The 11,588-nt window shown below is 39.9% G+C and overlaps 1 pseudogene across 1 annotated transcript; it reads right to left on the bottom strand.

Annotated features, from left to right (window-relative positions):
• Nucleotides 1-5,377: 5,377 nt before the first annotated feature.
• On the bottom strand, nt 5,378-6,101 carry LOC308242112 (thiamine pyrophosphokinase 1-like; annotated as a pseudogene). Its single transcript has one exon. The product of its transcript is annotated as a thiamine pyrophosphokinase 1-like (transcript).
• Between the last annotated feature and the right edge of the window lie 5,487 nt (nt 6,102-11,588).

The raw sequence follows: 11,588 nt of genomic DNA, 5'->3' as shown, positions 1-11,588 counted from the left end.
GGGCTGCATTACTCTCCACAATCTGTAAACTGCTCAACAGCAAGAGAACACCTTGGGTTATGTTAGATTTCAACTGGTCATAGTAATGAATCCCATTATTCATCTCCTGAGCAATTCAGTTCCACCCTCAAGGGCACTCAAAAAGCTAAAATGTATTTTAGGTTAAATTGTCCAGGTTTCAAAATATTTCTTTGTGTATTCAGGTTCCTTCATATGACTACTGCTGCTGCTGATAGGAGAGACCCTGGAGATGACAAACAGAGGCAAACTTTAAAAATAGAATAAAAGGAAGTGTTTTTCCTTTTGATGTTATCAGCACTTTTAGAAATAAGAGTAAAGATTCTTTCTTTAAACTTCTTCATGATTTTTTGATATTGTCTTATTTCAACAGTAGCCTTATCTTCAACATACTCCTTTCTTCCCTTTGACTGGTAAGGTTCAAGGCTAACCTGTCCTTTTCCACCATGTCTTGGCCTCCTCTAGATGCTGTGCCTTCCCTAGTCTCTGGTCCCAGGCACTTTCTAATTTCCCTCTTTCTCAAATCCTTCTTAACCTGAGCCCTGGTCCACAAAGACTCATATCTGCTGTCTGTAATCCCCCACAGGGAAGGAGTGCTGGCACCCACAGTCCTCTCTTTTCTTTGCAAAATAGCTGCCTGGTTCTAGAATCCAGGGTTGACTCCAGAGTTTACTCTGCTGACCGTGAGTGTTTGTTTCCCCATTTCTATGTCTCTTTTTATGTGTGGTTTCTATATGGTTTTTATTACTTTCCTCCTGTGTTGGAAGGTTCATCTCTCAACAATTAGCATTATCTTATGGGAACCCCTGTGGGAGGGAGGTAGAAGTGTTGCTGATGGGAATTGGTTCTGGTGGTGTCAAGAGAAAGGAATTTCAGAGGGCACGTGCCTGGGAGAAGTTTAAGTGTAGTGGTGAGATTTATTGGGGTGAAGGGAAATAATAAGCCCTTGGGGACACAGAAGATGGGCAGTCTCTAGTAGCAACTGCTTCCCGAGATCTTTGATTATCTTTCATGTATTTTCTTGGTTTGAGGGAATGAGTAGGTTTTCTTTCAAACTATCCAACCTACTTCCTGGGTTTTCCCCAGCTTGTGCTGGGATCTCCCCCTCAATATTCCCTTCTGGGAACCTTCCAGGTTCCACACCCTTATCTAATCTTATTCTTTTCCCAGGATAGGCTCCCCCTTTTATGTCACCATTTTGGCTCCTACTGTATATGCCCCAAAGTTTTGCTGCAACATTTGGTTTCTACTGAGCATGCCCTGAGCAGACAAGTTTTCCCTTCATTGTTTATTCCTCCTCTCCATAGTCTGGGTAAGTGGACCAGTTGTACCTGAGGCGATTGGAAAACTTGTCCTTCCTCCCTACATGGGAAGGGTGAGGGTGTTAATCCTTTTCTGCTATCCCCTGTGGTGTCAAAAGCTATAACTTCCAGACTTAAGTCTGATTAAGTATAATTTCCAGACTTAATCAGACCCAGCCAGTCTAGTTTCTTTCTCTTTTCTTAACTCCTAGATGCCTACCCTAACAGAACTTCAAGCAATGCAAATGTAGCAAATTTATAGTGTAAGAAGTATCATACTATTAAGGTTTATAATCTTGGCTTAATCTTGTCACTGCTCACATGGAGTCCCCAAGGGCTTTATGCACACAGAGAATGAGAACTAAGATAAATTATTAGCCTGAATAGTCTGTTTATTCCTAGTATAGGACTTGATAATGTTCCATGAGAACATGTGAATTGAACTCAAGGCTCAAGCAAAACCTCTTTTAAGTTATCTTTCAATCTTGCTACAAATTTATCACTTAAAGAAAATGTATCACTTGGCACATTTGAGTAGTAAAGAAAAAAAAGAAAAAGACAATGATGTGGTTATCCAGAAGACACAATGTATGGAAGATTGAATTAGAAGAGACAGAATTATCTGTATCAACAATCATTTTAGAGCACACTATGTGAGGCTCAATCAATGCCCTATAATCTGAGCAGCAGTGTGAATTGCTCCTCTAATCTAAGGAGAAGAATATTGAAATGAATGGAACATTCTATGTCCTCTATAAAAAAAATGTTTCCAGCATATATTATATTACTAACTATAGCACTAGGATTGCACAAAAGAACAAAACACAGTATTAATTATGTAGATAAATTAAAAACAAAACAAAACAAAAAAAACAACAGTTGTAGAAGAAAAAGCAGCAATGCTATCACTGCTTCCAGAAACTGAATTTCCTACAAATCTCACTCTGGCTACACCAAGATTCTTGCTTGTCTATGTCCCTAACTACCACTTTCAAGTCTGGGCCCATGTAGCAGATTGACATGACCCAGGTAATGATCACAACCAACAAAATGCCATTATCCCATCTGGGAGGCACAATAAAGGTCCCCCAAATATATCCTTGAGACCTTATTCCTGGAACTGATGAATAAAAACATATGCAGACATGATTAAGGTTAAGATCCTTGGACAGAGAGCATCCTGAGCCCAGGCTAAATACATACATTTTTAAAAGCACAGAACCTTTCCAGGCTCTAGTTTTAGGGAGATGTGACATGAGAAGTTGACCTCACATTGCTGACTTTATTTTATTTTATACTAGAGGCCCGATGCACGAAGATTCACACAAGAATGGGCCTTCCTTAACCTGGCTGCCAGCACTGCCTTCGCTCTGGCTGGAGCCACCTTTTTGCTCCAATCCGGAGCTACCTTTCCACCTTCCCATGCTGCCCAGAAGCCCAGAGTGGCTGGGGAGGTGTGGAATGCCTACGTCATCACCATGGCGACGATGCAAGCATCCCACCCTGCCCCCGGCCGCTGGGCACCTGCATATGCAAATTAACCCACCATCTTTGTTGGGTTAATTTTCTTACTTCTGATTGGCTGGTGGGTGTCACGAAAGTATGGCCAATTTGCATCTTACTCTTTTATTAGTGTAGACTAGAGGCCCGGTGCACGAAATTTGTGATTGGAAAACTTGTCCTTTCTCCCTACAATGAAGGGTGGTTGGATAGTTTGGCTCCTACTGTATATGACCAGCCTGCATCCTCTCCAATCCGGGACCCCTTGGGAGATGTCCAAAGATCGGGCCTAAACTGGCAGTTGGACATCCCTCTCAAAATCCTGGACCACTGGCTTCTAATTGCTCAACTGACTGCCTGCCTGGTTTCCCCTAACTGACCCTCCCTGCCAGCCTGGTCACACCTAACTGCCCCCCCTGACAGCCTGGTCACCCCTTACTGCCCCCCTTGCTGGCCTGGTTGCCCTCTACTGCCCCCCTCTGGCGGACTGGTCGCCCCTAACTGCCCCCGCCCCCCGTTGGCCTAGTTGTCCCTCACTGCCCCCCCTGCCAGCCTAATCACCCCCAACTGCCCCCCCTGCTGGCCTGGTCACCCCCAACTGCCCCCCTGCTGGCCTGGTCACCCCATACAGCCTGCTTGTTCAGTCTTTTGGTCATCCCTCACTAACCCCCCTGCCAGCCTGGTTGTAGGCAGCCATCTTGTGAGGGTTAATTTGCATATTACCTCTTTATTATATAGGATTTTAACTAAATATTTTTTTGACATCTGGATTTCAATCTCACATATATTTACATAAATAATTAAAATGATCTCGAATGATTAACTGTTCACAACTGCATGCTGGTTCAACAAATGCCCCTTTCATTCCGCACTCTGTGATAGCACCAGGAAGAAAAAAGCCACCGCTACCTTTTCCTACAGCATCGTGGGAGCTGTATATGGAAATCCTGTTGGGCAGCTTCTCTTTACTTCATGGTATACATGGCAACATATAGTTTGGGAAATGGGACAGAAAAGGGTAAGAAGCTAGAAGAAGGTTTCATCCTAAAAGAAAAGTGAATACTCTCAGTGCCCCAGGTGGTTCCACCACTGAGTCACCCTGGGCATTCTATGCCTAATAACTGTCACCGTCAGGGTGGAGAATCTGACTGTGGAAAGTGGCTCAGGCACCCTCTGTCCATCCCCTTCCATTTTCCAGCTGAAGAGTGGGATTCAGGTAAATGGCTGGACTGAGACAGGAATGCAGGCTTTCAGACCCAGGCTCCTTAGTACATGGTGTTCATCTGTCCCCACGGGTTGCCAAACTCATTTTCTGGTAATCTGAATAAACATGTGGTCTATGAACAAATATTTTTTCAGTCTGAGATATGTTAGGAATAGTTCCATTTTTATTCTTGTTTCCTGTGCATAACATTTTCAGTCTAGGTTAAAATTATGATGATGAGGGCAGTTTTGATCTGTCACTCCAGCAAAGTGGCACACTGGGGTGAGTATGTCACTAGGGCTTTTTGAATTGTCATTTATCTTTCCTGCTATTTCTCTTTTCACCTGGAGCTTCCATAAGTGCCTGTTTTCAAATGTAATAATTAGGTCAATGATTCTTATTTTCAAAAGACAATACCACTAGTCCAGGCCAGGTAGCTCAGTTGGTTGGAGTGTCCACCCAACATGCCAAGGTTGACGGTTTCATTCCTGGTCAGGGCACATACAAGCATCAGCCAATGAATGCATAAGTGGGTGGAGCAACAAGTCTCTCTCTCTCTCTCTCTCTCTCATCAATCAATAAAAAAATTAAATTAAAAAAATGAAAGATAATAAAGATTATAATAAGGCCACAGAAAAATGGTGTAGTTCTAAAATCTCAATATGGAAAAAAAATTTTTTTTGGTATTATACAGAGGAATCTGATGTTAATAGACACTCAGAAGTAGTCCTTATTGTTAAGCATTTAAGGATGTACAGAAGGAGGCTTATATGTGTTGAATACCAAAGAGACTCAACTGACCTTCTCAGCTTCAAAGTTAAATCAAATTTTTAGGATAAATGGAATGATTCACAAAATAAGAATAATCAGTACTGAATTGTATTGTTGGAATGGTCTACTCTAGTTTTCCAACTGGATGTGATAGAACTTATTTATTTTCTTAAAAATTAGGATTTCTGCCCTGGACAGTTTTTGTGAGCATTGGCCCACAGACTCTTGTGGGAGGTGGCCAATTGATGTGTCTCTCTCACATCTCTATTTTTTTTCTCTCTCTCTCTCTCTATCTAAATATATATATTTATCTGTGGGGTGACCGATATATATATATATATATATATATATATATATATATATATATAGAGAGAGAGAGAGAGAGAGAGAGAGAGAGAGATGATTTTCCTTTAACTATAAAACTGAGATATGTCATTTATGTTACCTGAATTATTTAAAACTAGCGGGTTTCCCATCAAGATGCTTAGATTCCTGCAAACTTAGGAGAACTATTCTAGTTGAGCAATAAGTCATAGGCTGATGAGGTAGGTTGGAGGCATGGCTATGAATGCCAGTTCTTGGGTCAGTTTTTGATGGCCATGGTCCAGAGGAGCAGGTGGTCCCTTTCTATAGTCACAACACCAGACCCATTGTAGGTACTGGAAGTGCTGACTAGCGTTCCAAAGCTGAGCACCTGACTTGTGAGGCTCTCCTTTTAGGCCCATTGTTGGAACCCGATTGCAAGGCTGTCCAACAGGAATAAGGCCACACCAATTACCTTCCATTCCAGGGTTTACATACAATTTGTGCTTTCTTGGTTAGAGCATATATATGAGTGATTTCTCTTGGTTGATTATAATTGGCAAAGGAGTCATGCAAGTCTTTTGGAACAAGTTCCTCACAGATGTCATGATCTGGACAAACCACACAGCAAGTCCTCCCATGTCACAATCACATCAACCTGAAGGTCTTTTTTTCTACCTTCTTTGGAGCACTTCAAGGTATTTGATAAAGTCAGTATGGTCTTGATCAGGAGTTGAAATAAGCTCACATCTCTTAATAGCATAGTATTCTCTAACCTCAGGACTAATAGAATCAAAGTCCCTATTGATGAATTCAGGCAAAAAGGCTTTCCCTCTCTCCTTCAGGGATATATAGTAGCAGTTGGAGCCTCCATCACCACAGGCTCTTGAAAGAGATTTGTTCCAAAGATGATGAAAGCTTTTGTCCAGAGTTTCAAAATCACAAGCAGTATTTCAAATTTCCAGCAGGAAGCAGGGGTTCCAACATGTAAAGGCATGCTCCATATTGGATTATTGGCCTACAATGGTGGGTGGGGCCACCAGCAGTGGAGCTCAGGCTGTGGGACTGACTGACATTGCTGACTTTAAAGATGAGAGATCACTACCCTCAGAACGCACGTTTCTATAAACGGGAAACTACTCTCAGATTTCAGGCAGCAATAAAATCTAAATCTTGGTTCTCCATCTGCATGGAACTAAATTCTGCTAAGAAACCAAATGTGCAGAAAATGGATTCTTCCCTAAACTTTAAAAAGAAATGCAGTCTACTAACACCTTTATTTTAGTCTGCTGAGATCTGTACCACTTGATCTAAAAGACAATCTATACTAATAAAAGCATAATATGCAAATCAACTGAACAACTGAACAGCCGAATGACTGTCCAGATGACCTTCCAGATGACCATGCTATGACACGCACCGGAGCCAGGCCAGCCAAGGCGGGTGCAATGCAATTGGTCGGGGCCCCGCCATCGCCCCACGATTGCTCCACAGAGTAAGGCCCAGGCCACCCTCTGCAGGGCGATAGGGTGATCAAGGGGGGGGGGGCTCCATGATTGATCACCCCAAAGAGGGAGGCCCAGGCCACAGGCTGGCAGGGCAATCTATCAGGGGGGGCTCTGCGATGGCCCCAAAGAAGGAGTCCCAGGCCACCCTCTGTGTGGTGATCTATTGTGGAGCCCAGGCCGGGTGGGTGGGGCCTCCCTCTTCTGGAGCCCCACAATCGATTGCCCCAGAGAGGGAGGCCCAGGCCTCCTGGCTGGCACCGGTGTGGCGGGTGGGCAGGGCCTCCCTCTGCAGGACGATTGATCTGGGGGCCCTGTGATCGATCACCCCACAGAGGGAGACCCAGGCCACCAGCCAGTGATGCTGTGGCGGGTGTGTGGCACCAGCAACTGATCACCCCGCAGAGTGAGGCCCAGGCCAGCCAAGCGATCACACTCCATGTCTGTGGCCCACAGAGAGAGGTGACCGGTGGTGGGGGAGGGGAGGGCAGCACTGCACAGATGGCAAACAGTGGCAGTGGTGGGGGCTGGGCCAGCTGCCAGCAGCCGGGGGAAGGAAAGCCCCCATAGGCCCTGATCGCCGGTCAGGCCTAGGGACCCTACCTGAGGGGTCCCGGATTGTGAGAGGGGCAGGCTGGGCTGAGGGACACCTCCCCCTCACACGAATTTCGTGCACCAGGCCTCTAGTAAAATAATAAGCTTGCGTTGTTTTAAGGCACAAGGCTTGTGGTCATTTGTTGTAGCATCAGTAGAAAACTAACATGCCTACATAATAGCAAAAACTTTTCTAATTAGAACCACCTTTGCTGCATCTCATAGGTTTCGGTAGGTGGTATTTCTATTTTTATATTTCTCAAGATTTTTTTCCTATTGATTACTTTTAGGACCCTTCGCTTGTTTACTAGCATGTTGTTTAATCTCCACATATTTATGAATTTTCCGCTTTTCCTTATGTAATTGATTTCTAGTTTCATAACATTGTGATCAGAAAAAATTACTTGATATGATTTCAATCTTTTTAAATTTACAAAGACTTGTTTTGTGTCCTAATATATGATCTATTCTGGAAAATGTTTCATGTGCACATGAGAAGAATGTGTATTCTGCTATTTTGGATAGAATGTTCTGTAAATATTTGGTGTCTTTGGGAGATAATTTGATCATGGGAGTGGAATTCTTATAGAGATAGAAAGGAGATGATTTTTCTCTCTGCCATGGGAGGATACAACAAGGAGGCTATCAATCAGGAAGGGGATCTTACCAAGAATCAATTTGACTGGTATTCTGAACTTGGACTTATTAGCCTCTAGAACTATTGGTTTTTTAAGCTACCTAGTTTATGGTGTTTGATTATAGCAGCCTAAGAAAACTATTTAGAAAAATCAATTATCTATATTATATACACACACATATTAACAATAAAAATTGAAAAATAAAATACCATTTATAATAGTATCCAAAAACATAAACTCATTTGAAATAATCATATCAAAAATTGTCTAAGTCTCTATGTTTAAAATCATTGTTGATAGAAATTAAAAACCTTCAACAATGAAGAGATATGACTTAAATATTTACTTGTTAATAATATTTCTTTTTATGTTTATATATTTGCCACTGTTATGACTGCATTGTGGCCTACAATAACTGTAAGAAAATATAGATTGTAATATGCATCCTCTTTCAGAGGTGTTGAAATGTAATAAAAATGTACTTTAGAATCTATTTAATATATCAATAGCTAATATTTATTGAACACTTATGAAATGCCAAGAACTATTGAGGTTTTAGATAGATCACCTTTTCTCATTTAATCTTTTCAATATACCTGTCTTTATTCATATTTTACCCATAATGAAACTGAGACCCGTGATCATGTAATTGGAAATGGCCAACTATGAATATAGGCAATCTGTCTCCAGACTTAGAACAATAAACCACCATGTTACAGGACCTCAGTCTAACAATCTAGATTTTCAGGAAGAACTTCTCATTTCTATGACAATGTTCCTAAGTATTTGATTCTAGTGTTATAGAGCACCTGTAAGTTAGTCAAAGCCATATGTAAATTCCTCAATAGGTCATAACATTCTCAAGCCCGAAGAAACCGGGCTTGTGGGTTATTTGCATGCCTTAAAACCTTTTTATTCTTTCAATTAAATATAGTTCTCCAAATCATAAAGTGATTGTTAGAAAGCTGAACACATTTATACTTAGGCTTGGATTGGGTATCATATTGATTGTAGAGTATAGTGATCCCTATTGAATTTATTTGTATATAAATGGGAAATAAATGCCAATAATAATTTTTTTAAATTCTGATAGACGAGTGAATAATAAAAGAATATGCTTTTTATTCAGATAGCTTTGACTGTTTAAAATTTGAACTGGGCAAATAAATGCATGTTATATTTTTAATGCCTATTATAACCAAGTCTTAGCATCATCCTGCAAATACCGTGAGAAAATTCCAACTTCCTGCAGCTAGGAATGGAGACAATATATTTTAAGAAAGCTTTACAGCACAGATTGCAGCAGCAGGAGTGTTTTTGCTCATTGTCATTGTATGTAACAGGATAACATAATAATATCATAAATTATAAGAAATGGGAAATTATTTGCATTTTACTGTAAAAGTTCAATCCAAAGGAAAGGAGCTGTTCTTTAATACATAGTAGAAGGCAATCTACTTATTGTCAAGAATACCTATCAAAATGAATCTCAATTAGTCTCATAAATTTGACATTTTAAAAACTTGCAATTTAGACAATAATCTTCTGATATTATTTTAAAAAGTTAAGTGATTTGGGAATCTGTATAGCATGGACTTGACAAGAAAAGGGTATTTTGGCTTTGCAGTGCAAGAATTATTTTCAAATATTAGAAAAACACATTCAGGTCACCACATAAGTTATATAAACATTGAGATTTGTGAAAAATGGTGAAAGGATATGATAAATATATAATCTCTAGTGGAAAGTTGCATTATTGTAGTTACTATAACTAGTTCACCATTAATGTCCACATGCCCTGGTAGAAGCCAAAGCATTTGACAACAGAAAGTATCAGCAGTCCAAAAAGTTATGGGATTAATCCTGTTAATGTTAGTGTTTCTGTCATTATTAGTGACAGCTTACTTACTATCTGATTGATTTTAGACCTAACTCAATTTCGTTCACTCTCAGAGGCTGTGGGTCTCTACCAATCTGTATTGCTGATTATCAGCCCTTTTACTTCCAATAAGACATTATAACTGTTTAACATGTATTACTCATTAAAAGCTTTCTAGTATATCTGTAATGATTTACTGATTAAACAATTATTGTGCAAATGTCACTGAGTAAAGGTGAGGGTGAGAGAGAATGGGCCAGCAGATGCATGAGAGAGGGACATTGAAGAGAAAGAAAAAGAAAGAAGGGAGGAAGATTATGAAGGACATATAAGAAAGGCAATATTAGAGTAAATTAATTTGTCTTTTTCATGGAGAGAATGCTGAGTTCATTAGTATGTTTCATCAATAATAACTTTCACTAATTTCATATTTAATGTGTATCAACTACTCTGCTATTATGAATAAAGTATTCATTCCTCATGTTAAGATTTTGACTTTATGCTACAGGTAATGATAAGTCATTGAAAATATAAGAGCAGCCAGATAATAAGCTCAAATTTGTGATTTTAAGTGTTCATCTCATATCAATATTTGGTTATTGGAAAACAATGGTATTTGGTTATTGGAAAGATCTGGAGAAACCAGGAAGATTGCTCTCATTAATAATAAAGACAGAGCTAATAGGAATTTAGTTATGTATTCACAAAGAAGAGAAAAAAATGCTAATGTAACTGGAGTAGAGGTGGAGATTAGAAAAAAGCAAGTGATAACATCAGCAGGTTATCAAGGGAAATACAAGCCATTAAGGATTTTGATCTTTACTCTGATGTGGAATATGACTGATGGTTTTGTCTAGAGGAGTGTCATGGTCTGACAGACACTTAAAGAGGAGTGCTCTTGATGATATGTGGATAAAAGATATTAGGATCTGGAACCAAAAAGAAAAGCCAGTTAGGAGGCTATGTCCTTAAACCTCAAAGAGGAATTCTTGCTCTGGGCACTATTCTTACCTTTTTTTTAGTGAGGATTCTGTAGAGCAAAACAGATGCCTCTAACCCCCACAACATACCTCCTCTTCCCATTCTCCAGGTATCTGGAACCCTGGAAAACTTGATCTATCATGACTATTTCCCCCACTTCCTTTTCGAGGAATGATCCACTGCTCTCCATAGGGGAGTCAGGCTCCATGGGCATGCAACTTCATGGCACAGGATTTGGCAGTCAGAAGGGCCCTTTATTTGATTTAATGCATTGCTATCACTGTTTTAAATTTTTTAATAATTTTATCTTCAAACTCATGCTTTGAAGTGAAGTCCAATGGAATAATCAGGCTCATTCATAAACAAAGGAGTTACACAAAATTTGCATGTAAGTTATTCCTTGCCACCATAATATGTATTTTTCGGGATACCCCATGAACACAAGCTTTCAGTGAATCTATAATGCTCAGAAATTCAACAAGTTGCAAAGTAAGGATATGGAAATCATGTTATACATATGACTGAGTAAGGGGCAAGTGGAGGGGGGCTAATAGCTACAGGGGTCACATTCTCAGTTGGAATCAAAACTTGTTCTGCTTGTAGAAATAAAAAAGTGGGGTTCTAAAAAAATTTTTAGGTGGGATTCTATAACAACAAAAACAAAACCAACCAACCAACAAACAAAAACAACCAAGGAACTCTATCATATTCTTTCTTACTGGTGTTATTTTCTATATTAGGCAATAACATAGAAGCAATAGAAAGAAATGGCAACCAATAGTTTCTTCTTCAATCATCCCTTACTTAACAGAAAGTGTTGGTCAAATGTGTACATGTCAAGAAGTGAAATAAATAGAGTTGATTTAGTATATGTAGCATTTCCACTATTTTGGT

The sequence above is a fragment of the Plecotus auritus genome (genome assembly GCF_963455305.1).
Source record: "Plecotus auritus genome assembly, chromosome: 2".
Taxonomy (NCBI): domain Eukaryota; kingdom Metazoa; phylum Chordata; class Mammalia; order Chiroptera; family Vespertilionidae; genus Plecotus; species Plecotus auritus.
Note: the sequence above shows the minus strand (reverse complement) of the source record. Positions and strands in the feature narration are given on the sequence as shown.